This window comes from Euprymna scolopes, chromosome 39, assembly GCF_053919585.1.
Source record: "Euprymna scolopes isolate OS-2025 chromosome 39, ASM5391958v1, whole genome shotgun sequence".
NCBI classification, from domain to species: domain Eukaryota; kingdom Metazoa; phylum Mollusca; class Cephalopoda; order Sepiida; family Sepiolidae; genus Euprymna; species Euprymna scolopes.
The window spans coordinates 45,356,524-45,375,839 of record NC_136520.1 but is presented as its reverse complement, the minus strand read 5'-3'; the positions used below and the strand labels follow the sequence as shown (position 1 = coordinate 45,375,839).

General features: G+C 41.2%; 60 non-coding genes across 60 annotated transcripts; all 60 read left to right on the top strand.

The window, feature by feature from the left end:
- The first annotated feature begins 222 nt into the window (after positions 1 to 222).
- On the top strand, positions 223 to 295 carry Trnaa-ugc (transfer RNA alanine (anticodon UGC)). Its single transcript has one exon. It is a non-coding gene; the product is annotated as a tRNA-Ala (tRNA).
- A 213-nt stretch (positions 296 to 508) lies between these two features.
- Positions 509 to 581, top strand: Trnaa-ugc (transfer RNA alanine (anticodon UGC)). The gene has a single exon. It is a non-coding gene; the product is annotated as a tRNA-Ala (tRNA).
- A 213-nt stretch (positions 582 to 794) lies between these two features.
- On the top strand, positions 795 to 867 carry Trnaa-ugc (transfer RNA alanine (anticodon UGC)). The gene has a single exon. It is a non-coding gene; the product is annotated as a tRNA-Ala (tRNA).
- A 70-nt stretch (positions 868 to 937) lies between these two features.
- Trnaa-ugc (transfer RNA alanine (anticodon UGC)) lies at positions 938 to 1,010 on the top strand. The gene has a single exon. It is a non-coding gene; the product is annotated as a tRNA-Ala (tRNA).
- Positions 1,011 to 1,080: 70 nt separating this feature from the next.
- Trnaa-ugc (transfer RNA alanine (anticodon UGC)) lies at positions 1,081 to 1,153 on the top strand. Its single transcript has one exon. It is a non-coding gene; the product is annotated as a tRNA-Ala (tRNA).
- Positions 1,154 to 1,223: 70 nt separating this feature from the next.
- On the top strand, positions 1,224 to 1,296 carry Trnaa-ugc (transfer RNA alanine (anticodon UGC)). Its single transcript has one exon. It is a non-coding gene; the product is annotated as a tRNA-Ala (tRNA).
- A 70-nt stretch (positions 1,297 to 1,366) lies between these two features.
- On the top strand, positions 1,367 to 1,439 carry Trnaa-ugc (transfer RNA alanine (anticodon UGC)). The gene has a single exon. It is a non-coding gene; the product is annotated as a tRNA-Ala (tRNA).
- A 70-nt stretch (positions 1,440 to 1,509) lies between these two features.
- On the top strand, positions 1,510 to 1,582 carry Trnaa-ugc (transfer RNA alanine (anticodon UGC)). Its single transcript has one exon. It is a non-coding gene; the product is annotated as a tRNA-Ala (tRNA).
- A 356-nt stretch (positions 1,583 to 1,938) lies between these two features.
- On the top strand, positions 1,939 to 2,011 carry Trnaa-ugc (transfer RNA alanine (anticodon UGC)). Its single transcript has one exon. It is a non-coding gene; the product is annotated as a tRNA-Ala (tRNA).
- A 356-nt stretch (positions 2,012 to 2,367) lies between these two features.
- On the top strand, positions 2,368 to 2,440 carry Trnaa-ugc (transfer RNA alanine (anticodon UGC)). The gene has a single exon. It is a non-coding gene; the product is annotated as a tRNA-Ala (tRNA).
- Positions 2,441 to 2,653: 213 nt separating this feature from the next.
- Trnaa-ugc (transfer RNA alanine (anticodon UGC)) lies at positions 2,654 to 2,726 on the top strand. The gene has a single exon. It is a non-coding gene; the product is annotated as a tRNA-Ala (tRNA).
- A 213-nt stretch (positions 2,727 to 2,939) lies between these two features.
- Positions 2,940 to 3,012, top strand: Trnaa-ugc (transfer RNA alanine (anticodon UGC)). The gene has a single exon. It is a non-coding gene; the product is annotated as a tRNA-Ala (tRNA).
- Positions 3,013 to 3,082: 70 nt separating this feature from the next.
- On the top strand, positions 3,083 to 3,155 carry Trnaa-ugc (transfer RNA alanine (anticodon UGC)). Its single transcript has one exon. It is a non-coding gene; the product is annotated as a tRNA-Ala (tRNA).
- A 70-nt stretch (positions 3,156 to 3,225) lies between these two features.
- Trnaa-ugc (transfer RNA alanine (anticodon UGC)) lies at positions 3,226 to 3,298 on the top strand. The gene has a single exon. It is a non-coding gene; the product is annotated as a tRNA-Ala (tRNA).
- A 70-nt stretch (positions 3,299 to 3,368) lies between these two features.
- Trnaa-ugc (transfer RNA alanine (anticodon UGC)) lies at positions 3,369 to 3,441 on the top strand. The gene has a single exon. It is a non-coding gene; the product is annotated as a tRNA-Ala (tRNA).
- Positions 3,442 to 3,511: 70 nt separating this feature from the next.
- Positions 3,512 to 3,584, top strand: Trnaa-ugc (transfer RNA alanine (anticodon UGC)). The gene has a single exon. It is a non-coding gene; the product is annotated as a tRNA-Ala (tRNA).
- Positions 3,585 to 3,654: 70 nt separating this feature from the next.
- Positions 3,655 to 3,727, top strand: Trnaa-ugc (transfer RNA alanine (anticodon UGC)). The gene has a single exon. It is a non-coding gene; the product is annotated as a tRNA-Ala (tRNA).
- A 356-nt stretch (positions 3,728 to 4,083) lies between these two features.
- Trnaa-ugc (transfer RNA alanine (anticodon UGC)) lies at positions 4,084 to 4,156 on the top strand. Its single transcript has one exon. It is a non-coding gene; the product is annotated as a tRNA-Ala (tRNA).
- Positions 4,157 to 4,512: 356 nt separating this feature from the next.
- Positions 4,513 to 4,585, top strand: Trnaa-ugc (transfer RNA alanine (anticodon UGC)). The gene has a single exon. It is a non-coding gene; the product is annotated as a tRNA-Ala (tRNA).
- A 70-nt stretch (positions 4,586 to 4,655) lies between these two features.
- On the top strand, positions 4,656 to 4,728 carry Trnaa-ugc (transfer RNA alanine (anticodon UGC)). Its single transcript has one exon. It is a non-coding gene; the product is annotated as a tRNA-Ala (tRNA).
- A 213-nt stretch (positions 4,729 to 4,941) lies between these two features.
- On the top strand, positions 4,942 to 5,014 carry Trnaa-ugc (transfer RNA alanine (anticodon UGC)). Its single transcript has one exon. It is a non-coding gene; the product is annotated as a tRNA-Ala (tRNA).
- Positions 5,015 to 5,084: 70 nt separating this feature from the next.
- Positions 5,085 to 5,157, top strand: Trnaa-ugc (transfer RNA alanine (anticodon UGC)). The gene has a single exon. It is a non-coding gene; the product is annotated as a tRNA-Ala (tRNA).
- Positions 5,158 to 5,370: 213 nt separating this feature from the next.
- Positions 5,371 to 5,443, top strand: Trnaa-ugc (transfer RNA alanine (anticodon UGC)). The gene has a single exon. It is a non-coding gene; the product is annotated as a tRNA-Ala (tRNA).
- A 68-nt stretch (positions 5,444 to 5,511) lies between these two features.
- Positions 5,512 to 5,584, top strand: Trnaa-ugc (transfer RNA alanine (anticodon UGC)). Its single transcript has one exon. It is a non-coding gene; the product is annotated as a tRNA-Ala (tRNA).
- Positions 5,585 to 5,654: 70 nt separating this feature from the next.
- Positions 5,655 to 5,727, top strand: Trnaa-ugc (transfer RNA alanine (anticodon UGC)). The gene has a single exon. It is a non-coding gene; the product is annotated as a tRNA-Ala (tRNA).
- Positions 5,728 to 6,081: 354 nt separating this feature from the next.
- Positions 6,082 to 6,154, top strand: Trnaa-ugc (transfer RNA alanine (anticodon UGC)). The gene has a single exon. It is a non-coding gene; the product is annotated as a tRNA-Ala (tRNA).
- Positions 6,155 to 7,223: 1,069 nt separating this feature from the next.
- On the top strand, positions 7,224 to 7,296 carry Trnaa-ugc (transfer RNA alanine (anticodon UGC)). The gene has a single exon. It is a non-coding gene; the product is annotated as a tRNA-Ala (tRNA).
- Positions 7,297 to 7,366: 70 nt separating this feature from the next.
- Trnaa-ugc (transfer RNA alanine (anticodon UGC)) lies at positions 7,367 to 7,439 on the top strand. Its single transcript has one exon. It is a non-coding gene; the product is annotated as a tRNA-Ala (tRNA).
- Positions 7,440 to 7,795: 356 nt separating this feature from the next.
- Trnaa-ugc (transfer RNA alanine (anticodon UGC)) lies at positions 7,796 to 7,868 on the top strand. The gene has a single exon. It is a non-coding gene; the product is annotated as a tRNA-Ala (tRNA).
- Positions 7,869 to 7,939: 71 nt separating this feature from the next.
- Positions 7,940 to 8,012, top strand: Trnaa-ugc (transfer RNA alanine (anticodon UGC)). Its single transcript has one exon. It is a non-coding gene; the product is annotated as a tRNA-Ala (tRNA).
- A 70-nt stretch (positions 8,013 to 8,082) lies between these two features.
- On the top strand, positions 8,083 to 8,155 carry Trnaa-ugc (transfer RNA alanine (anticodon UGC)). Its single transcript has one exon. It is a non-coding gene; the product is annotated as a tRNA-Ala (tRNA).
- A 356-nt stretch (positions 8,156 to 8,511) lies between these two features.
- On the top strand, positions 8,512 to 8,584 carry Trnaa-ugc (transfer RNA alanine (anticodon UGC)). The gene has a single exon. It is a non-coding gene; the product is annotated as a tRNA-Ala (tRNA).
- A 786-nt stretch (positions 8,585 to 9,370) lies between these two features.
- Trnaa-ugc (transfer RNA alanine (anticodon UGC)) lies at positions 9,371 to 9,443 on the top strand. The gene has a single exon. It is a non-coding gene; the product is annotated as a tRNA-Ala (tRNA).
- A 499-nt stretch (positions 9,444 to 9,942) lies between these two features.
- On the top strand, positions 9,943 to 10,015 carry Trnaa-ugc (transfer RNA alanine (anticodon UGC)). The gene has a single exon. It is a non-coding gene; the product is annotated as a tRNA-Ala (tRNA).
- A 499-nt stretch (positions 10,016 to 10,514) lies between these two features.
- Trnaa-ugc (transfer RNA alanine (anticodon UGC)) lies at positions 10,515 to 10,587 on the top strand. The gene has a single exon. It is a non-coding gene; the product is annotated as a tRNA-Ala (tRNA).
- A 70-nt stretch (positions 10,588 to 10,657) lies between these two features.
- On the top strand, positions 10,658 to 10,730 carry Trnaa-ugc (transfer RNA alanine (anticodon UGC)). The gene has a single exon. It is a non-coding gene; the product is annotated as a tRNA-Ala (tRNA).
- A 356-nt stretch (positions 10,731 to 11,086) lies between these two features.
- Trnaa-ugc (transfer RNA alanine (anticodon UGC)) lies at positions 11,087 to 11,159 on the top strand. Its single transcript has one exon. It is a non-coding gene; the product is annotated as a tRNA-Ala (tRNA).
- Positions 11,160 to 11,229: 70 nt separating this feature from the next.
- Trnaa-ugc (transfer RNA alanine (anticodon UGC)) lies at positions 11,230 to 11,302 on the top strand. The gene has a single exon. It is a non-coding gene; the product is annotated as a tRNA-Ala (tRNA).
- Positions 11,303 to 11,372: 70 nt separating this feature from the next.
- Trnaa-ugc (transfer RNA alanine (anticodon UGC)) lies at positions 11,373 to 11,445 on the top strand. The gene has a single exon. It is a non-coding gene; the product is annotated as a tRNA-Ala (tRNA).
- Positions 11,446 to 11,658: 213 nt separating this feature from the next.
- Trnaa-ugc (transfer RNA alanine (anticodon UGC)) lies at positions 11,659 to 11,731 on the top strand. The gene has a single exon. It is a non-coding gene; the product is annotated as a tRNA-Ala (tRNA).
- A 70-nt stretch (positions 11,732 to 11,801) lies between these two features.
- On the top strand, positions 11,802 to 11,874 carry Trnaa-ugc (transfer RNA alanine (anticodon UGC)). The gene has a single exon. It is a non-coding gene; the product is annotated as a tRNA-Ala (tRNA).
- Positions 11,875 to 11,944: 70 nt separating this feature from the next.
- Positions 11,945 to 12,017, top strand: Trnaa-ugc (transfer RNA alanine (anticodon UGC)). Its single transcript has one exon. It is a non-coding gene; the product is annotated as a tRNA-Ala (tRNA).
- Positions 12,018 to 12,088: 71 nt separating this feature from the next.
- On the top strand, positions 12,089 to 12,161 carry Trnaa-ugc (transfer RNA alanine (anticodon UGC)). Its single transcript has one exon. It is a non-coding gene; the product is annotated as a tRNA-Ala (tRNA).
- A 1,071-nt stretch (positions 12,162 to 13,232) lies between these two features.
- Positions 13,233 to 13,305, top strand: Trnaa-ugc (transfer RNA alanine (anticodon UGC)). The gene has a single exon. It is a non-coding gene; the product is annotated as a tRNA-Ala (tRNA).
- Positions 13,306 to 14,230: 925 nt separating this feature from the next.
- On the top strand, positions 14,231 to 14,303 carry Trnaa-ugc (transfer RNA alanine (anticodon UGC)). The gene has a single exon. It is a non-coding gene; the product is annotated as a tRNA-Ala (tRNA).
- Positions 14,304 to 14,374: 71 nt separating this feature from the next.
- Positions 14,375 to 14,447, top strand: Trnaa-ugc (transfer RNA alanine (anticodon UGC)). Its single transcript has one exon. It is a non-coding gene; the product is annotated as a tRNA-Ala (tRNA).
- A 70-nt stretch (positions 14,448 to 14,517) lies between these two features.
- Trnaa-ugc (transfer RNA alanine (anticodon UGC)) lies at positions 14,518 to 14,590 on the top strand. Its single transcript has one exon. It is a non-coding gene; the product is annotated as a tRNA-Ala (tRNA).
- A 356-nt stretch (positions 14,591 to 14,946) lies between these two features.
- On the top strand, positions 14,947 to 15,019 carry Trnaa-ugc (transfer RNA alanine (anticodon UGC)). Its single transcript has one exon. It is a non-coding gene; the product is annotated as a tRNA-Ala (tRNA).
- Positions 15,020 to 15,805: 786 nt separating this feature from the next.
- Trnaa-ugc (transfer RNA alanine (anticodon UGC)) lies at positions 15,806 to 15,878 on the top strand. The gene has a single exon. It is a non-coding gene; the product is annotated as a tRNA-Ala (tRNA).
- A 499-nt stretch (positions 15,879 to 16,377) lies between these two features.
- On the top strand, positions 16,378 to 16,450 carry Trnaa-ugc (transfer RNA alanine (anticodon UGC)). Its single transcript has one exon. It is a non-coding gene; the product is annotated as a tRNA-Ala (tRNA).
- A 499-nt stretch (positions 16,451 to 16,949) lies between these two features.
- On the top strand, positions 16,950 to 17,022 carry Trnaa-ugc (transfer RNA alanine (anticodon UGC)). Its single transcript has one exon. It is a non-coding gene; the product is annotated as a tRNA-Ala (tRNA).
- A 70-nt stretch (positions 17,023 to 17,092) lies between these two features.
- On the top strand, positions 17,093 to 17,165 carry Trnaa-ugc (transfer RNA alanine (anticodon UGC)). The gene has a single exon. It is a non-coding gene; the product is annotated as a tRNA-Ala (tRNA).
- A 356-nt stretch (positions 17,166 to 17,521) lies between these two features.
- On the top strand, positions 17,522 to 17,594 carry Trnaa-ugc (transfer RNA alanine (anticodon UGC)). Its single transcript has one exon. It is a non-coding gene; the product is annotated as a tRNA-Ala (tRNA).
- Positions 17,595 to 17,664: 70 nt separating this feature from the next.
- On the top strand, positions 17,665 to 17,737 carry Trnaa-ugc (transfer RNA alanine (anticodon UGC)). The gene has a single exon. It is a non-coding gene; the product is annotated as a tRNA-Ala (tRNA).
- A 70-nt stretch (positions 17,738 to 17,807) lies between these two features.
- On the top strand, positions 17,808 to 17,880 carry Trnaa-ugc (transfer RNA alanine (anticodon UGC)). The gene has a single exon. It is a non-coding gene; the product is annotated as a tRNA-Ala (tRNA).
- A 213-nt stretch (positions 17,881 to 18,093) lies between these two features.
- Positions 18,094 to 18,166, top strand: Trnaa-ugc (transfer RNA alanine (anticodon UGC)). Its single transcript has one exon. It is a non-coding gene; the product is annotated as a tRNA-Ala (tRNA).
- Positions 18,167 to 18,236: 70 nt separating this feature from the next.
- Trnaa-ugc (transfer RNA alanine (anticodon UGC)) lies at positions 18,237 to 18,309 on the top strand. The gene has a single exon. It is a non-coding gene; the product is annotated as a tRNA-Ala (tRNA).
- Positions 18,310 to 18,379: 70 nt separating this feature from the next.
- On the top strand, positions 18,380 to 18,452 carry Trnaa-ugc (transfer RNA alanine (anticodon UGC)). The gene has a single exon. It is a non-coding gene; the product is annotated as a tRNA-Ala (tRNA).
- A 71-nt stretch (positions 18,453 to 18,523) lies between these two features.
- On the top strand, positions 18,524 to 18,596 carry Trnaa-ugc (transfer RNA alanine (anticodon UGC)). Its single transcript has one exon. It is a non-coding gene; the product is annotated as a tRNA-Ala (tRNA).
- Positions 18,597 to 19,095: 499 nt separating this feature from the next.
- Trnaa-ugc (transfer RNA alanine (anticodon UGC)) lies at positions 19,096 to 19,168 on the top strand. The gene has a single exon. It is a non-coding gene; the product is annotated as a tRNA-Ala (tRNA).
- The last annotated feature ends 148 nt before the right edge of the window (positions 19,169 to 19,316 follow it).

The window sequence follows — 19,316 nt, the reverse complement described above, 5'->3', positions numbered from 1 at the left end:
GATTCTCCAACATTCCTTTTCATAGAAAATGTGAGTATAGATTTTTTGTACATTACATTGTCTACATGAAGTGGAACATAGGGAATTAGCTCAATTGGTAGAGCGCTCGCTTTGCATGCGAGAGGTACCGGGATCGATGCCCGGATTCTCATACATTCCTTTTAATAGAAAATGTGAGTATAGATTTTTTGTACATTAAATGTTCTAAATGAAGTGGAACATAGGGAATTAGCTCAATTGGTAGAGCGCTCGCTTTGCATGCGAGAGGTACCGGGATCGATGCCCGGATTCTCCAACATTCCTTTTAATAGAAAATGTGAGTATAGATTTTTTTTACATTAAATGTTCTAAATTAAGTGGAACATGGGGAATTAGCTCAATTGGTAGAGCGCTCGCTTTGCATGCGAGAGGTACCGGGATCGATGCCCGGATTCTCATACATTCCTTTTAATAGAAAATGTGAGTATAGATTTTTTGTACATTAAATGTTCTAAATGAAGTGGAACATAGGGAATTAGCTCAATTGGTAGAGCGCTCGCTTTGCATGCGAGAGGTACCGGGATCGATGCCCGGATTCTCCAACATACCTTTTCATAGAAAATGTGAGTATAGATTTTTTGTACATTAAATGTTCTAAATGAAGTGGAACATGGGCAATTAGCTAAATTGGTAGAGACTTCGCCTTGCATGCGAGAGGTACCGGAATCGATGCCACGATTCTCCAACATTCCTTTTCATAGAAAATGTAAGTATAGATTTTTTGTACATTAAATGGTCTACGTGAAGTGGAACATGGGGAATTAGCTCAATTGGTAGAGCGCTCGCTTTGCATGCGAGAGGTACCGGGATCGATTCCCGGATTCTCCAACATTCCTTTTCATAGAAAATGTTAGTATAGATTTTTTGTACATTAAATGTTCTAAATGAAGTGGAACATGGGGAATTAGCTCAATTGGTACAGCGCTCGCTTTGCATGCGAGAGGTACCGGGATCGATGCCCGGATTCTCCAACATTCCTTTTCATAGAAAATGTGAGTATAGATTTTTTGTACATTACATTGTCTACATGAAGTGGAACATAGGGAATTAGCTCAATTGGTAGAGCGCTCGCTTTGCATGCGAGAGGTACCGGGATCGATGCCCGGATTCTCCAACATTCCTTTTCATAGAAAATGTGAGTATAGATTTTTTGTACATTAAATGTTCTAAATGAAGTGGAACATGGGGAATTAGCTCAATTGGTACAGCGCTCGCTTTGCATGCGAGAGGTACCGGGATCGATGCCCGGATTCTCCAACATTCCTTTTCATAGAAAATGTGAGTATAGATTTTTTGTACATTACATTGTCTACATGAAGTGGAACATAGGGAATTAGCTCAATTGGTAGAGCGCTCGCTTTGCATGCGAGAGGTACCGGGATCGATGCCCGGATTCTCCAACATTCCTTTTCATAGAAAATGTGAGTATAGATTTTTTGTACATTAAATGTTCTAAATGAAGTGGAACATGGGGAATTAGCTCAATTGGTACAGCGCTCGCTTTGCATGCGAGAGGTACCGGGATCGATGCCCGGATTCTCCAACATTCCTTTTCATAGAAAATGTGAGTATAGATTTTTTGTACATTACATTGTCTACATGAAGTGGAACATAGGGAATTAGCTCAATTGGTAGAGCGCTCGCTTTGCATGCGACAGGTACCGGGATCGATGCCCGGATTCTCCAACATTCCTTTTCATAGAAAATGTGAGTATAGATTTTTTGTACATTACATTGTCTACATGAAGTGGAACATAGGGAATTAGCTCAATTGGTAGAGCGCTCGCTTTGCATGCGAGAGGTACCGGGATCGATGCCCGGATTCTCATACATTCCTTTTAATAGAAAATGTGAGTATAGATTTTTTGTACATTAAATGTTCTAAATGAAGTGGAACATAGGGAATTAGCTCAATTGGTAGAGCGCTCGCTTTGCATGCGAGAGGTACCGGGATCGATGCCCGGATTCTCCAACATTCCTTTTAATAGAAAATGTGAGTATAGATTTTTTTTACATTAAATGTTCTAAATTAAGTGGAACATGGGGAATTAGCTCAATTGGTAGAGCGCTCGCTTTGCATACGAGAGGTACCGGGATCGATGCCCTGCTTCTCCAACATTCCTTTTCATAGAAAACGTTAGTATAGATTTTTCGTACATTAAATATTCTAAATGAAGTGGAACATGGGGAATTAGCTCAATTGGTAGAGCGCTCGCTTTGCATGCGACAGGTACCCGGATCGATGCTCGGATTCTCCAACATTCCTTTTCATAGAAAATGTGAGTATAGATTTTTTGTACATTAAATGTTCTAAACGAAGTGGAACACGGGGAATTAGCTCAATTGGTAGAGCGCTCGCTTTGCATGCGAGAGGTACCGGGATCGATGCCCAGATTCTCCAACATTCCTTTTAATAGAAAATGTGAGTATTGATTTTTTGTACAATACATGGTCTACGTGAAGTTGAACATGGGGAATTAGCTCAATTGGTAGAGCGCTCGCTTTGCATGCGAGAGGTACCGGGAGCGATGCCCGGATTCTCCAACATTCCTTTTAATAGAAAATGTGAGTATAGATTTTTTGTACATTAAATGTTCTAAATGAAGTGGAACATGGGGAATTAGCTCAATTGGTAGAGCGCTCGCTTTGCATGCGAGAGGTACCGGGATCGATGCCCAGATTCTCCAACATTCCTTTTCATAGAAAATGTGAGTATAGATTTTTTGTACATTAAATGTTATAAATGAAGTGGAACATGGGCAATTAGCTAAATTGGTAGAGACTTCGCCTTGCATGCGAGAGGTACCGGAATCGATGCCACGATTCTCCAACATTCCTTTTCATAGAAAATGTAAGTATAGATTTTTTGTACATTAAATGGTCTACGTGAAGTGGAACATGGGGAATTAGCTCAATTGGTAGAGCGCTCGCTTTGCATGCGAGAGGTACCGGGATCGATTCCCGGATTCTCCAACATTCCTTTTCATAGAAAATGTTAGTATAGATTTTTTGTACATTAAATGTTCTAAATGAAGTGGAACATGGGGAATTAGCTCAATTGGTACAGCGCTCGCTTTGCATGCGAGAGGTACCGGGATCGATGCCCGGATTCTCCAACATTCCTTTTCATAGAAAATGTGAGTATAGATTTTTTGTACATTACATTGTCTACATGAAGTGGAACATAGGGAATTAGCTCAATTGGTAGAGCGCTCGCTTTGCATGCGAGAGGTACCGGGATCGATGCCCGGATTCTCCAACATTCCTTTTCATAGAAAATGTGAGTATAGATTTTTTGTACATTAAATGTTCTAAATGAAGTGGAACATGGGGAATTAGCTCAATTGGTACAGCGCTCGCTTTGCATGCGAGAGGTACCGGGATCGATGCCCGGATTCTCCAACATTCCTTTTCATAGAAAATGTGAGTATAGATTTTTTGTACATTACATTGTCTACATGAAGTGGAACATAGGGAATTAGCTCAATTGGTAGAGCGCTCGCTTTGCATGCGAGAGGTACCGGGATCGATGCCCGGATTCTCCAACATTCCTTTTCATAGAAAATGTGAGTATAGATTTTTTGTACATTAAATGTTCTAAATGAAGTGGAACATGGGGAATTAGCTCAATTGGTACAGCGCTCGCTTTGCATGCGAGAGGTACCGGGATCGATGCCCGGATTCTCCAACATTCCTTTTCATAGAAAATGTGAGTATAGATTTTTTGTACATTACATTGTCTACATGAAGTGGAACATAGGGAATTAGCTCAATTGGTAGAGCGCTCGCTTTGCATGCGACAGGTACCGGGATCGATGCCCGGATTCTCCAACATTCCTTTTCATAGAAAATGTGAGTATAGATTTTTTGTACATTACATTGTCTACATGAAGTGGAACATAGGGAATTAGCTCAATTGGTAGAGCGCTCGCTTTGCATGCGAGAGGTACCGGGATCGATGCCCGGATTCTCATACATTCCTTTTAATAGAAAATGTGAGTATAGATTTTTTGTACATTAAATGTTCTAAATGAAGTGGAACATAGGGAATTAGCTCAATTGGTAGAGCGCTCGCTTTGCATGCGAGAGGTACCGGGATCGATGCCCGGATTCTCCAACATTCCTTTTAATAGAAAATGTGAGTATAGATTTTTTTTACATTAAATGTTCTAAATTAAGTGGAACATGGGGAATTAGCTCAATTGGTAGAGCGCTCGCTTTGCATACGAGAGGTACCGGGATCGATGCCCTGCTTCTCCAACATTCCTTTTCATAGAAAACGTTAGTATAGATTTTTCGTACATTAAATATTCTAAATGAAGTGGAACATGGGGAATTAGCTCAATTGGTAGAGCGCTCGCTTTGCATGCGACAGGTACCCGGATCGATGCTCGGATTCTCCAACATTCCTTTTCATAGAAAATGTGAGTATAGATTTTTTGTACATTAAATGTTCTAAACGAAGTGGAACACGGGGAATTAGCTCAATTGGTAGAGCGCTCGCTTTGCATGCGAGAGGTACCGGGATCGATGCCCGGATTCTCCAACATTCCTTTTAATAGAAAATGTGAGTATAGATTTTTTGTACATTAAATGTTCTAAATGAAGTGGAACATGGGGAATTAGCTCAATTGGTAGAGCGCTCGCTTTGCATGCGAGAGGTACCGGGATCGATGCCCAGATTCTCCAACATTCCTTTTCATAGAAAATGTGAGTATAGATTTTTTGTACATTAAATGTTATAAATGAAGTGGAACATGGGGAATTAGCTCAATTGGTAGAGCGCTCGCTGTGCATGCGAGAGGTACCGGGATCGATGCCCTGATTCTCCAACATTCCTTTTAATAGAAAATGTGAGTATAGATTTTTTGTACATTAAATGTTCTAAATGAAGTGGAACAGGGGGAATTAGCTCAATTGGTAGAGCGCTCGCTTTGCATGCGAGAGGTACCGGGATCGATGCCCAGATTCTCCATCATTCCTTTTAATAGAAAATGTGAGTATTGATTTTTTGTACAATACATGGTCTACGTGAAGTTGAACATGGGGAATTAGCTCAATTGGTAGAGCGCTCGCTTTGCATGCGAGAGGTACCGGGATCGATGCCCGGATTCTCCAACATTCCTTTTAATAGAAAATGTGAGTATAGATTTTTTGTACATTAAATGTTCTAAATGAAGTGGAACATGGGGAATTAGCTCAATTGGTAGAGCGCTCGCTTTGCATGCGAGAGGTACCGGGATCGATGCCCTGATTCTCCAACATTCCTTTTAATAGAAAATGGGAGTATAGATTTTTTGTACATTAAATGTTCTAAATGAAGTGGAACATGGGGAATTAGCTCAGTTGGTAGAACGCTCGCTTTGCATGCGAGAGGTACCGGGATCGATGCCCGGATTCTCCAACATTCTTTTCATAGAAAATGTGAGTATAGATTTTTATATATTATATGTTCTAAATGAAGTGGAACATGGGGAATTAGCTCAATTGGTAGAGCGCTCGCTTTGCATGCGAGAGGTACCGGGATCGATACCCGCATTCTCCAACATTCCTTTTCATAGAAAATGTGAGTATAGATTTTTTGTACATTAAATGTTCTAAGGGCACTGGAACCTGGGGAATTAGCTCAATTGGTAGAGCGCTCGCTTTGCATGCGAGAGGTACCGGGATCGATGCCCGGATTCGCCAACATTCCTTTTAATAGAAGATGTGAGTATAGATTTTTTGTACATTAAATGTTCTAAATGAAGTGGAACATGGGGAATTAGCTCAATTGGTAAAGAGCTGGCTTTGCATGCGAGAGGTACCGGGATCGATGCCCAGATTCTCCAACATTCCTTTTAATAGAAAATGTGAGTATAGATTTTTTGTACATTAAATGTTGTAAATGAAGTGGAACATGGGGAATTAGCTCAATTGGTAGAGCGCTCGCCTTGCATGCGAGAGGTACCGGGATCGTCCCGGATTCTCCAACATTCCTTTCAATAGAAAATGTGAGTATAGATTTTTTGTACATTAAATGTTCTAAATGAAGTTGAACATGTGGAATTAGCTCAATTGGTAGAGCGCTCGCTTTGCATGCGAGAGGTACCGGGATCGATGCCCGGATTCTCCAACATTCCTTTTCATAGAACATGTGAGTATAGATTTTTTGTACATTAAATGTTCTAAATGAAGTGGAACATGGGGAATTAGCTAAATTGGTAGAGTGCTCGCTTTGCATGCGAGAGGTACCGGGATTTATGACCGGATTCTCCAACATTCCTTTTCATAGAAAATGTGAGTATAGATTTTTTGTACATTAAATGTTCTAAATGAAGTGGAACATGGGGAATTAGCTCAATTGGTAAAGAGCTGGCTTTGCATGCGAGAGGTACCGGGATCGATGCCCAGATTCTCCAACATTCCTTTTAATAGAAAATGTGAGTATAGATTTTTTGTACATTAAATGTTCTAAATGAAGTGGAACATGGGTAATTAGCTCAATTGGTAGAGCGCTCGCCTTGCATGCGAGAGGTACCGGGATCGTCCCGGATTCTCCAACATTCCTTTTAATAGAAAATGTGAGTATAGATTTTTTGTACATTAAATGTTCTAAATGAAGTGGAACATGGGAAATTAGCTCAATTGGTAGAGCGCTCGCTTTGCATGCGAGAGGTACCGGGATCGATGCCCCGATTCTCCAACATTCCTTTTCATAGAACATGTGAGTATAGATTTTTTGTACATTAAATGTTCTAAATGAAGTGGAACATGGGGAATTAGCTAAATTGGTAGAGTGCTCGCTTTGCATGCGAGAGGTACCGGGATCGATGCCCGGATTCTCCAACATTCCTTTTAATAGAAAATGTGAGTATAGATTTTTTGTACATTAAATTGTCTACATGAAGTGGAACATGGGGAATTAGCTCAATTGGTAGAGCGCTCGCTTTGCATGCGAGAGGTACCGGGATCAATTACCGGATTCTCAAACATTCATTTTAATTGAAAATGTGAGTATAGATTTTTTGTACATTAAATGTTCTAAATGAAGTGGAACATAGGGAATTAGCTCAATTGGTAGAGCGCTCGCTTTGCATGCGAGAGGTACCCGGATCGATGCCCGGATACTCTAACATTCCTTTTCATAGAAAATGTAAGTATAGATTGTTTGTACATTAAATGTTGTAGATGAAGTTGAACATGGGGAAATAGCTCAATTGGTAGAGCGCTCGCTTTGCATGCGAGAGGTACCGGGATCGATGCCCGGATTCTCCAACATTCATTTTAATTGAAAATGTGAGTATAGATTTTTTGTACATTAAATGTTCTAAATGAAGTTGAACATGGGGAATTAGCTCAATTGGTAGAGCGCTCGCTTTGCATGCGAGAGGTACCGGGATCGATGCCCGGATTCTCCAACATTCCTTTTCATAGAAAATGTGAGTATAGATTTTTTGTACATTAAATGTTGTAGATGAAGTTGAACATGGGGAAATAGCTCAATTGGTAGAGCGCTCGCTTTGCATGCGAGAGGTACCGGGATCGATGCCCGGATTCGCCAACATTCCTTTCAATAGAAAATGTGAGTATAGATTTTTTGTACATTAAATGTTCTAAATTAAGTGGAACATGGGGAATTAGCTCAATTGGTAGAGCGCTCGCTTTGCATGAGAGAGGTACCGGGATCGATGCCCGGATTCGCCAACCTTCCTTTTCATAGAAAATATGAGTATAGATTTTTTGTACATTAAATGTTCTAAATGAAGTGGAACACGGAGAATTAGCTCAATTGGTAGAGCGCTCGCTTTGCATGCGAGAGGTACCGGGATCGATGCCCGGATTCTCCAACATTCCTTTTAATAGAAAATGTGAGTATAGATTTTTTGTACCTTAAATTGTTCTAAATGAAGTGGAACATGGAGAATTAGCTCAATTGGTAGAGCGCTCGCTTTGCATGCGAGAGGTACCGGGATCGATGCCCGGATTCTCCAACATTCCTTTTCATAGAAAATGTGAGTATAGATTGTTTGTACATTAAATGTTCTAAATGAAGTGGAACATGGGGAATTAGCTCAATTGGTAGAGCGCTCGCTTTGCATGCGAGAGGTACCGGGATCGATTCCCGGATTCTCCAACATTCCTTTTCAAAAAAAATGTGAGTATAGATTATTTGTACATTGAATGTTCTAAATGAAGTGGAACATGGGGAATTAGCTGAATTGGTAGAGCGCTCGCTTTGCATGCGAGAGGTACCGGGATCGATGCCCGGATTCTCCAACATTCCTTTTCATGGAAAATGTGAGTATAGATTTTTTGTACATTAAATGTTCTAAATGAAGTGGAACATGGGGAATTAGCTGAATTGGTAGAGCGCTCGCTTTGCATGAGAGAGGTACCGGGATCGATGCCCGGATTCTCCAACCTTCCTTTTCATAGAAAATGTGAGTATAGATTTTTTGTACATTAAATGTTCTAAATGAAGTGGAACACGGGGAATTAGCTCAATTGGTAGAGCGCTCGCTTTGCATGCGAGAGGTACCGGGATCGATGCCCGGATTCTCCACCATTCCTTTTAATAGAAAATGTGAGTATAGATGTATTGTACATTAAATGGGCTACGTGAAGTGGAACATGGGGAATTAGCTCCATTGGAAGAGCGCTCGCTTTGCATGCGAGAGGTACCGGGATCGATGCCCGGATTCTCCAACATTCCTTTTCATAGAAAATGTGAGTATAGATGTTTTGTACATTAAATGGGCTACGTGAAGTGGAACATGGGGAATTAGCTGCATTGGAAGAGCGCTCGCTTTGCATGCGAGAGGTACCGGGATCGATGCCTGGATTCTCCAACATTCCTTTTAATAGAAAATGTGAGTATAGATATTTTGTACATTAAATGGGCTACGTGAAGTGGAACATAGGGGAATTAGCTCCATTGGAAGAGCGCTCGCTTTGCATGCGAGAGGTACCCGGATCGATGCCCGGATTCTCCAACATTACTTTTCATAGAAAATGTGAGTATAGATTTTTTATACATTAAATGGTCTAAATGAAGTTGAACATGGGGAATTAGGGCAATTGGTAGAGCGCTCGCTTTGCATGCGAGAGTTACCGGGATCGATGCCCGGATTCTCCAACATTCCTTTTCATAGAAAATGGGACTATAGATTTTTTGTACATAAAATGGTCTTCATGCAGTGGAACATGGGGAATTAGCTCAATTGGTAGAGCGCTCGCTTTGCATGCGAGAGGTACCCGGATCGATGCCCGGATTCTCCAACATTCCTTTTCATAGAAAATGTGAGTATAGATTTTTTGTACATTAAATGTTCTAAATGAAGTGGAACATGGGGAATTAGCTTAATTGGTAGAGCGCTCGCTTTGCATGCGAGAGGTACCGGGATCGATGCCCGGATTCTCCAACATTCCTTTTCATAGAAAATGTGAGTATAGATTTTTTGTACATTAAATGGTCTAAATGAAGGGGAACATGGGGAATTAGCTCCATTGATAGAGCGCTCGCTTTGCATGCGAGAGGTACCGGGATCGATGCCCGGATTCTCCAACATTCCTTTTCATAGAAAATGTGAGTATAGATTTTTTGTACATTAAATGTTCTAAATAAAGTGGAACATGGGGAATTAGCTGAATTGGTAGAGCGCTCGCTTTGCATGCGAGAGGTACCGGGATCGATGCCCGGATTCTCCAACATTCCTTTTCATAGAAAATGTGAGTATAGATTTTTTGTACATTAAATGGTCTAAATGAAGTGAAACATGGGGAAATAGCTCCATTGGTAGAGCGCTCGCTTTGCATGCGAGAGGTACCGGGATCGATGCCCGGATTCTCCAACATTCCTTTTCATAGAAAATGTGAGTATACATTTTTTGTACATTAAATGTTCTAAATGAAGTGGAACATGGGGAATTAGCTCAATTGGTAGAGCGCTCGCTTTGCATGCGAGAGGTACCGGGATCGATGCCCGGATTCTCCAACATTCCTTTTCATAGAAAATGTGAGTATAGATTTTTTGTACATTAAATGTTCTAAATGAAGTGGAACATGGGGAATTAGCTCAATTGGTACAGCGCTCGCTTTGCATGCGAGAGGTACCCGGATCGATGCCCGGATTCTCCAACATTCCTTTTCATAGAAAATGTGAGTATAGATTTTTTATACATTAAATGTTCTAAATGAAGTTGAACATGGGGAATTAGGTCAATTGGTAGAGCGCTCGCTTTGCATGCGAGAGTTACCGGGATCGATGCCCGGATTCTCCAACATTCCTTTTCATAGAAAATGGGACTATAGATTTTTTGTACATAAAATGGTCTTCATGCAGTGGAACATGGGGAATTAGCTCAATTGGTAGAGTTCTCGCTGAGCATGCGAGAGGTACACGGATCGATGCCAGGATTCTCCAACATTCCTTTTCATAGAAAATGTGAGTATAGATTTTTTGTACATTAAATGTTCTAAATGGAGTGGAACAAGGGGAATTAGCTCAATTGGTAGAGCGCTCGCTTTGCATGCGAGAGGTACCGGGATCGATGCCCGGATTCTCCAACATTCCTTTTCATAGAAAATGTGAGTATAGATTGTTTGTACATTAAATGTTCTAAATGAAGTGGAACATGGGGAATTAGCTCAATTGGTAGAGCGCTCGCTTTGCATGCGAGAGGTACCGGGATCGATTCCCGGATTCTCCAACATTCCTTTTCAAAAAAAATGTGAGTATAGATTATTTGTACATTGAATGTTCTAAATGAAGTGGAACATGGGGAATTAGCTGAATTGGTAGAGCGCTCGCTTTGCATGCGAGAGGTACCGGGATCGATGCCCGGATTCTCCAACATTCCTTTTCATGGAAAATGTGAGTATAGATTTTTTGTACATTAAATGTTCTAAATGAAGTGGAACATGGGGAATTAGCTGAATTGGTAGAGCGCTCGCTTTGCATGAGAGAGGTACCGGGATCGATGCCCGGATTCTCCAACATTCCTTTTCATAGAAAATGTGAGTATAGATTTTTTGTACATTAAATGTTCTAAATGAAGTGGAACACGGGGAATTAGCTCAATTGGTAGAGCGCTCGCTTTGCATGCGAGAGGTACCGGGATCGATACCCGGATTCTCCAACATTCCTTTTCATAGAACATGTGAGTATAGATTTTTTGTACATTAAATTGTCTACGTGAAGTTGAACATGGGGAATTAGCTCAATTGGTAGAGCGCTCGCTTTGCATGCGAGAGGTACCGGGATCGATGCCCGGATTCTCCAACATTCAATTTAATAGAAAATGTGAGTATAGATTTTTTGTACATTAAATGTTCTAAATGAAGTGGAACATAGGGAATTAGCTCAATTGGTAGAGCGCTCGCTTTGCATGCGAGAGGTACCGGGATCGATGCCCGGATTCTCCAACATTCCTTTTCATAGAAAATGTGAGTATAGATTTTTTGTACATTAAATGTTCTAAATGAAGTGGAACATGGGGAATTAGCTCAATTGGTAGAGAGCTCGCTTTGCATGCGAGAGGTACCGGGATCGATGTCCAGATTCGCCAACATTCCTTTTCATAGAAAATGTGAGTATAGAGTTTTTGTACATTAAATGTTCTAAATGAAGTGGAACATGGGGAATTAGCTCAATTGGTAGAGCGCTCGCCTTGCATGCGAGAGGTACCGGGATCGATGCCCGGATTCTCCAACATTCCTTTTAATAGAAAATGTGAGTATAGATTTTTTGTACATTAAATGTTCTAAATGAAGTGGAACATGGGGAATTAGCTCAATTGGTAGAGCGCTCGCTTTGCATGCGAGAGGTACCGGGATCGATGCCCGGATTCTCCAACATTCCTTGTAATAGAAAATGTGAGTATAGATTGTTTGTACATTAAATGTTCTAAATGAAGTGGAACATGGGGAATTAGCTCAATTGGTAGAGCGCTCGCTTTGCATGCGAGAGGTACCGGGATCGATGCCCGGATTCTCCAACATTCCTTTTCATAGAAAATGTGAGTATAGATTTTTTTGTACATTAAATGTTCTAAATGAAGTGGAACATGGGGAATTAGCTCAGTTGGTAGAGCGCTCGCTTTGCATGCGAGAGGTACCGGGATCGATGCCCGGATTCTCCAACATTCCTTTTCATAGAAAATGTGAGTATAGAGTTTTTGTACATTAAATGTTCTAAATGAAGTGGAACATGGGGAATTAGCTCAATTGGTAGAGCGCTCGCCTTGCATGCGCGAGGTACCGGGATCGATGCCCGGATTCTCAAACATTCCTTTTAATAGAAAATGTGAGTATAGATGTTTTGTACATTAAATGTTCTAAGTGCACCGGAACATGGGGAATTAGCTCAGTTGGTAGAGCGCTAACTTTGCATGCGAGAGGTACCGGGATCGATGCCCGGATTCGCCAACATTCCTTTTAAAAGAAGATGTGAGTATAGATTTTTTGTACATTAAATGTTCTAAATGAGGTGGAACATGGGGAATTAGCTCAATTGGTAGAGCGCTCGCTTTGCATGCGAGAGGTACCGGGATCGATGCCCCGATTCTCCAACGTTCCTTTTCATAGAAAATGTGAGTATAGATTTTTTGTACATTAAATGTTCTAAATGAAGTGGAACATGGGGAATTAGCTCAATTGGTACAGCGCTCGCTTTGCATGCGAGAGGTACCGGGATCGATGCCCGGATTCTCCCACATTCCTTTTGATAGAAAATGTGAGTATAAATTTTTTGTACATTAAATTGTCTACGTGAAGTTGAACATTGGGAATTAGCTCAATTGGTAGAGCGCTCGCTTTGCATGCGAGAGGTACCGGGATCGATGCCCGGATTCTCCAACATTCATTTTAATTGAAAATGTGAGTATAGATTTTTTGTACATTAAATGTTCTAAATGAAGTGGAACATAGGGAATACGCTCAATTGGTAGAGCGCTCGCTTTGCATGCGAGAGGTACCGGGATCGATGCCCGGATTCTCCAACATTCCTTTTCATAGAAAATGTGAGTATAGATTTTTTGTACATTAAATGTTCTAAATGAAGTGGAACATGGGGAATTAGCTCAATTGGTAGAGCGCTCGCTTTTAATGCGAGAGGTACCGGGATCGATGCCCGGATTCTCCAACATTCCTTTTCATAGAAAATGTGAGTATAGATTTTTTGTACATTAAATGTTGTAGATGAAGTGGAACATGGGGAAATAGCTCAATTGGTAGAGCGCTCGCTTTGCATGCGAGAGGTACCGGGATCGATTCCCGGATTCTCCAACATTCCTTGTCATAGAAAATGTGAGTATAGATTTTTTGTACATTAAATGTTCTAAATGAAGTGGAATATGGGGAGTAACCTCAATTGGTAGAGCGCTCGCTTTGCATGAGAGAGGTACCGGCTCGATTCCCGGATTCGCCAACCTTCCTTTTCATAGAAAATATGAGTATAGATTTTTTGTACATTAAATGTTCTAAATGAAGTGGAACATGGGGAATTAGCTCAATTGGTAAAGAGCTGGCTTTGCATGCGAGAGGTACCGGGATCGATGCCCAGATTCTCCAACATTCCTTTTCATAGAAAATGTGAGTATAGATTTTTTGTACATTAAATGTTCTAAATGAAGTGGAACATGGGTAATTAGCTCAATTGGTAGAGCGCTCGCCTTGCATGCGAGAGGTACCGGGATCGTCCCGGATTCTCCAACATTCCTTTTAATAGAAAATGTGAGTATAGATTTTTTGTACATTAAATGTTCTAAATGAAGTGGAACATGGGAAATTAGCTCAATTGGTAGAGCGCTCGCTTTGCATGCGAGAGGTACCGGGATCGATGCCCCGATTCTCCAACATTCCTTTTCATAGAACATGTGAGTATAGATTTTTTGTACATTAAATGTTCTAAATGAAGTGGAACATGGGGAATTAGCTAAATTGGTAGAGTGCTCGCTTTGCATGCGAGAGGTACCGGGATCGATGCCCGGATTCGCCAACATTCCTTTCAATAGAAAATGTGAGTATAGATTTTTTGTACATTAAATGTTCTAAATTAAGTGGAACATGGGGAATTAGCTCAATTGGTAGAGCGCTCGCTTTGCATGAGAGAGGTACCGGGATCGATGCCCGGATTCGCCAACCGTCCTTTTCATAGAAAATATGAGTATAGATTTTTTGTACATTAAATGTTCTAAATGAAGTGGAACACGGAGAATTAGCTCAATTGGTAGAGCGCTCGCTTTGCATGCGAGAGGTACCGGGATCGATGCCCGGATTCTCCAACATTCCTTTTAATAGAAAATGTGAGTATAGATTTTTTGTACCTTAAATTGTTCTAAATGAAGTGGAACATGGAGAATTAGCTCAATTGGTAGAGCGCTCGCTTTGCATGCGAGAGGTACCGGGATCGATGCCCGGATTCTCCAACATTCCTTTTCATAGAAAATGTGAGTATAGATTGTTTGTACATTAAATGTTCTAAATGAAGTGGAACATGGGGAATTAGCTCAATTGGTAGAGCGCTCGCTTTGCATGCGAGAGGTACCGGGATCGATTCCCGGATTCTCCAACATTCCTTTTCAAAAAAAATGTGAGTATAGATTATTTGTACATTGAATGTTCTAAATGAAGTGGAACATGGGGAATTAGCTGAATTGGTAGAGCGCTCGCTTTGCATGCGAGAGGTACCGGGATCGATGCCCGGATTCTCCAACATTCCTTTTCATGGAAAATGTGAGTATAGATTTTTTGTACATTAAATGTTCTAAATGAAGTGGAACATGGGGAATTAGCTGAATTGGTAGAGCGCTCGCTTTGCATGAGAGAGGTACCGGGATCGATGCCCGGATTCTCCAACCTTCCTTTTCATAGAAAATGTGAGTATAGATTTTTTGTACATTAAATGTTCTAAATGAAGTGGAACACGGGGAATTAGCTCAATTGGTAGAGCGCTCGCTTTGCATGCGAGAGGTACCGGGATCGATGCCCGGATTCTCCACCATTCCTTTTAATAGAAAATGTGAGTATAGATGTATTGTACATTAAATGGGCTACGTGAAGTGGAACATGGGGAATTAGCTCCATTGGAAGAGCGCTCGCTTTGCATGCGAGAGGTACCGGGATCGATGCCCGGATTCTCCAACATTCCTTTTCATAGAAAATGTGAGTATAGATGTTTTGTACATTAAATGGGCTACGTGAAGTGGAACATGGGGAATTAGCTGCATTGGAAGAGCGCTCGCTTTGCATGCGAGAGGTACCGGGATCGATGCCTGGATTCTCCAACATTCCTTTTAATAGAAAATGTGAGTATAGATATTTTGTACATTAAATGGGCTACGTGAAGTGGAACATAGGGGAATTAGCTCCATTGGAAGAGCGCTCGCTTTGCATGCGAGAGGTACCCGGATCGATGCCCGGATTCTCCAACATTCCTTTTCATAGAAAATGTGAGTATAGATTTTTTATACATTAAATGGTCTAAATGAAGTTGAACATGGGGAATTAGGGCAATTGGTAGAGCGCTCGCTTTGCATGCGAGAGTTACCGGGATCGATGCCCGGATTCTCCAACATTCCTTTTCATAGAAAATGGGACTATAGATTTTTTGTACATAAAATGGTCTTCATGCAGTGGAACATGGGGAATTAGCTCAATTGGTAGAGCGCTCGCTTTGCATGCGAGAGGTACCCGGATCGATGCCCGGATTCTCCAACATTCCTTTTCATAGAAAATGTGAGTATAGATTTTTTGTACATTAAATGTTCTAAATGAAGTGGAACATGGGGAATTAGCTTAATTGGTAGAGCGCTCGTTTTGCATGCGAGAGGTACCGGGATCGATGCCCGGATTCTCCAACATTCCTTTTCATAGAAAATGTGAGTATAGATTTTTTGTACATTAAATGGTCTAAATGAAGGGGAACATGGGGAATTAGCTCCATTGATAGAGCGCTCGCTTTGCATGCGAGAGGTACCGGGATCGATGCCCGGATTCTCCAACATTCCTTTTCATAGAAAATGTGAGTATAGATTTTTTGTACATTAAATGTTCTAAATAAAGTGGAACATGGGGAATTAGCTGAATTGGTAGAGCGCTCGCTTTGCATGCGAGAGGTACCGGGATCGATGCCCGGATTCTCCAACATTCCTTTTCATAGAAAATGTGAGTATAGATTTTTTGTACATTAAATGGTCTAAATGAAGTGAAACATGGGGAAATAGCTCCATTGGTAGAGCGCTCGCTTTGCATGCGAGAGGTACCGGGATCGATGCCCGGATTCTCCAACATTCCTTTTCATAGAAAATGTGAGTATACATTTTTTGTACATAAAATGTTCTAAATGAAGTGGAACATGGGGAATTAGCTCAATTGGTAGAGCGCTCGCTTTGCATGCGAGAGGTACCGGGATCGATGCCCGGATTCTCCAACATTCCTTTTCATAGAAAATGTGAGTATAGATTTTTTGTACATTAAATGTTCTAAATGAAGTGGAACATGGGGAATTAGCTCAATTGGTACAGCGCTCGCTTTGCATGCGAGAGGTACCCGGATCGATGCCCGGATTCTCCAACATTCCTTTTCATAGAAAATGTGAGTATAGATTTTTTATACATTAAATGTTCTAAATGAAGTTGAACATGGGGAATTAGGTCAATTGGTAGAGCGCTCGCTTTGCATGCGAGAGTTACCGGGATCGATGCCCGGATTCTCCAACATTCCTTTTCATAGAAAATGGGACTATAGATTTTTTGTACATAAAATGGTCTTCATGCAGTGGAACATGGGGAATTAGCTCAATTGGTCGAGTTCTCGCTGAGCATGCGAGAGGTACACGGATCGATGCCAGGATTCTCCAACATTCCTTTTCATAGAAAATGTGAGTATAGATTTTTTGTACATTAAATGTTCTAAATGGAGTGGAACAAGGGGAATTAGCTCAATTGGTAGAGCGCTCGCTTTGCATGCGAGAGGTACCGGGATCGATGCCCGGATTCTCCAACATTCCTTTTCATAGAAAATGTGAGTATAGATTGTTTGTACATTAAATGTTCTAAATGAAGTGGAACATGGGGAATTAGCTCAATTGGTAGAGCGCTCGCTTTGCATGCGAGAGGTACCGGGATCGATTCCCGGATTCTCCAACATTCCTTTTCAAAAAAAATGTGAGTATAGATTATTTGTACATTGAATGTTCTAAATGAAGTGGAACATGGGGAATTAGCTGAATTGGTAGAGCGCTCGCTTTGCATGCGAGAGGTACCGGGATCGATGCCCGGATTCTCCAACATTCCTTTTCATGGAAAATGTGAGTATAGATTTTTTGTACATTAAATGTTCTAAATGAAGTGGAACATGGGGAATTAGCTGAATTGGTAGAGCGCTCGCTTTGCATGAGAGAGGTACCGGGATCGATGCCCGGATTCTCCAACCTTCCTTTTCATAGAAAATGTGAGTATAGATTTTTTGTACATTAAATGTTCTAAATGAAGTGGAACACGGGGAATTAGCTCAATTGGTAGAGCGCTCGCTTTGCATGCGAGAGGTACCGGGATCGATACCCGGATTCTCCAACATTCCTTTTCATAGAACATGTGAGTATAGATTTTTTGTACATTAAATTGTCTACGTGAAGTTGAACATGGGGAATTAGCTCAATTGGTAGAGCGCTCGCTTTGCATGCGAGAGGTACCGGGATCGATGCCCGGATTCTCCAACATTCAATTTAATAGAAAATGTGAGTATAGATTTTTTGTACATTAAATGTTCTAAATGAAGTGGAACATAGGGAATTAGCTCAATTGGTAGAGCGCTCGCTTTGCATGCGAGAGGTACCGGGATCGATGCCCGGATTCTCCAACATTCCTTTTCATAGAAAATGTGAGTATAGATTTTTTGTACATTAAATGTTCTAAATGAAGTGGAACATGGGGAATTAGCTCAATTGGTAGAGAGCTCGCTTTGCATGCGAGAGGTACCGGGATCGATGTCCAGATTCGCCAACATTCCTTTTCATAGAAAATGTGAGTATAGAGTTTTTGTACATTAAATGTTCTAAATGAAGTGGAACATGGGGAATTAGCTCAATTGGTAGAGCGCTCGCCTTGCATGCGAGAGGTACCGGGATCGATGCCCGGATTCTCCAACATTCCTTTTAATAGAAAATGTGAGTATAGATTTTTTGTACATTAAATGTTCTAAATGAAGTGGAACATGGGGAATTAGCTCAATTGGTAGAGCGCTCGCTTTGCATGCGAGAGGTACCGGGATCGATGCCCGGATTCTCCAACATTCCTTGTAATAGAAAATGTGAGTATAGATTGTTTGTACATTAAATGTTCTAAATGAAGTGGAACATGGGGAATTAGCTCAATTGGTAGAGCGCTCGCTTTGCATGCGAGAGGTACCGGGATCGATGCCCGGATTCTCCAACATTCCTTTTCATAGAAAATGTGAGTATAGATTTTTTTGTACATTAAATGTTCTAAATGAAGTGGAACATGGGGAATTAGCTCAGTTGGTAGAGCGCTCGCTTTGCATGCGAGAGGTACCGGGATCGATGCCCGGATTCTCCAACATTCCTTTTCATAGAAAATGTGAGTATAGAGTTTTTGTACATTAAATGTTCTAAATGAAGTGGAACATGGGGAATTAGCTCAATTGGTAGAGCGCTCGCCTTGCATGCGCGAGGTACCGGGATCGATGCCCGGATTCTCAAACATTCCTTTTAATAGAAAATGTGAGTATAGATGTTTTGTACATTAAATGTTCTAAGTGCACCGGAACATGGGGAATTAGCTCAGTTGGTAGAGCGCTAACTTTGCATGCGAGAGGTACCGGGATCGATGCCCGGATTCGCCAACATTCCTTTTAAAAGAAGATGTGAGTATAGATTTTTTGTACATTAAATGTTCTAAATGAGGTGGAACATGGGGAATTAGCTCAATTGGTAGAGCGCTCGCTTTGCATGCGAGAGGTACCGGGATCGATGCCCCGATTCTCCAACGTTCCTTTTCATAGAAAATGTGAGTATAGATTTTTTGTACATTAAATGTTCTAAATGAAGTGGAACATGGGGAATTAGCTCAATTGGTAGAGCGCTCGCTTTGCATGCGAGAGGTACCGGGATCGATGCCCGGATTCTCCCACATTCCTTTTGATAGAAAATGTGAGTATAAATTTTTTGTACATTAAATTGTCTACGTGAAGTTGAACATTGGGAATTAGCTCAATTGGTAGAGCGCTCGCTTTGCATGCGAGAGGTACCGGGATCGATGCCCGGATTCTCCAACATT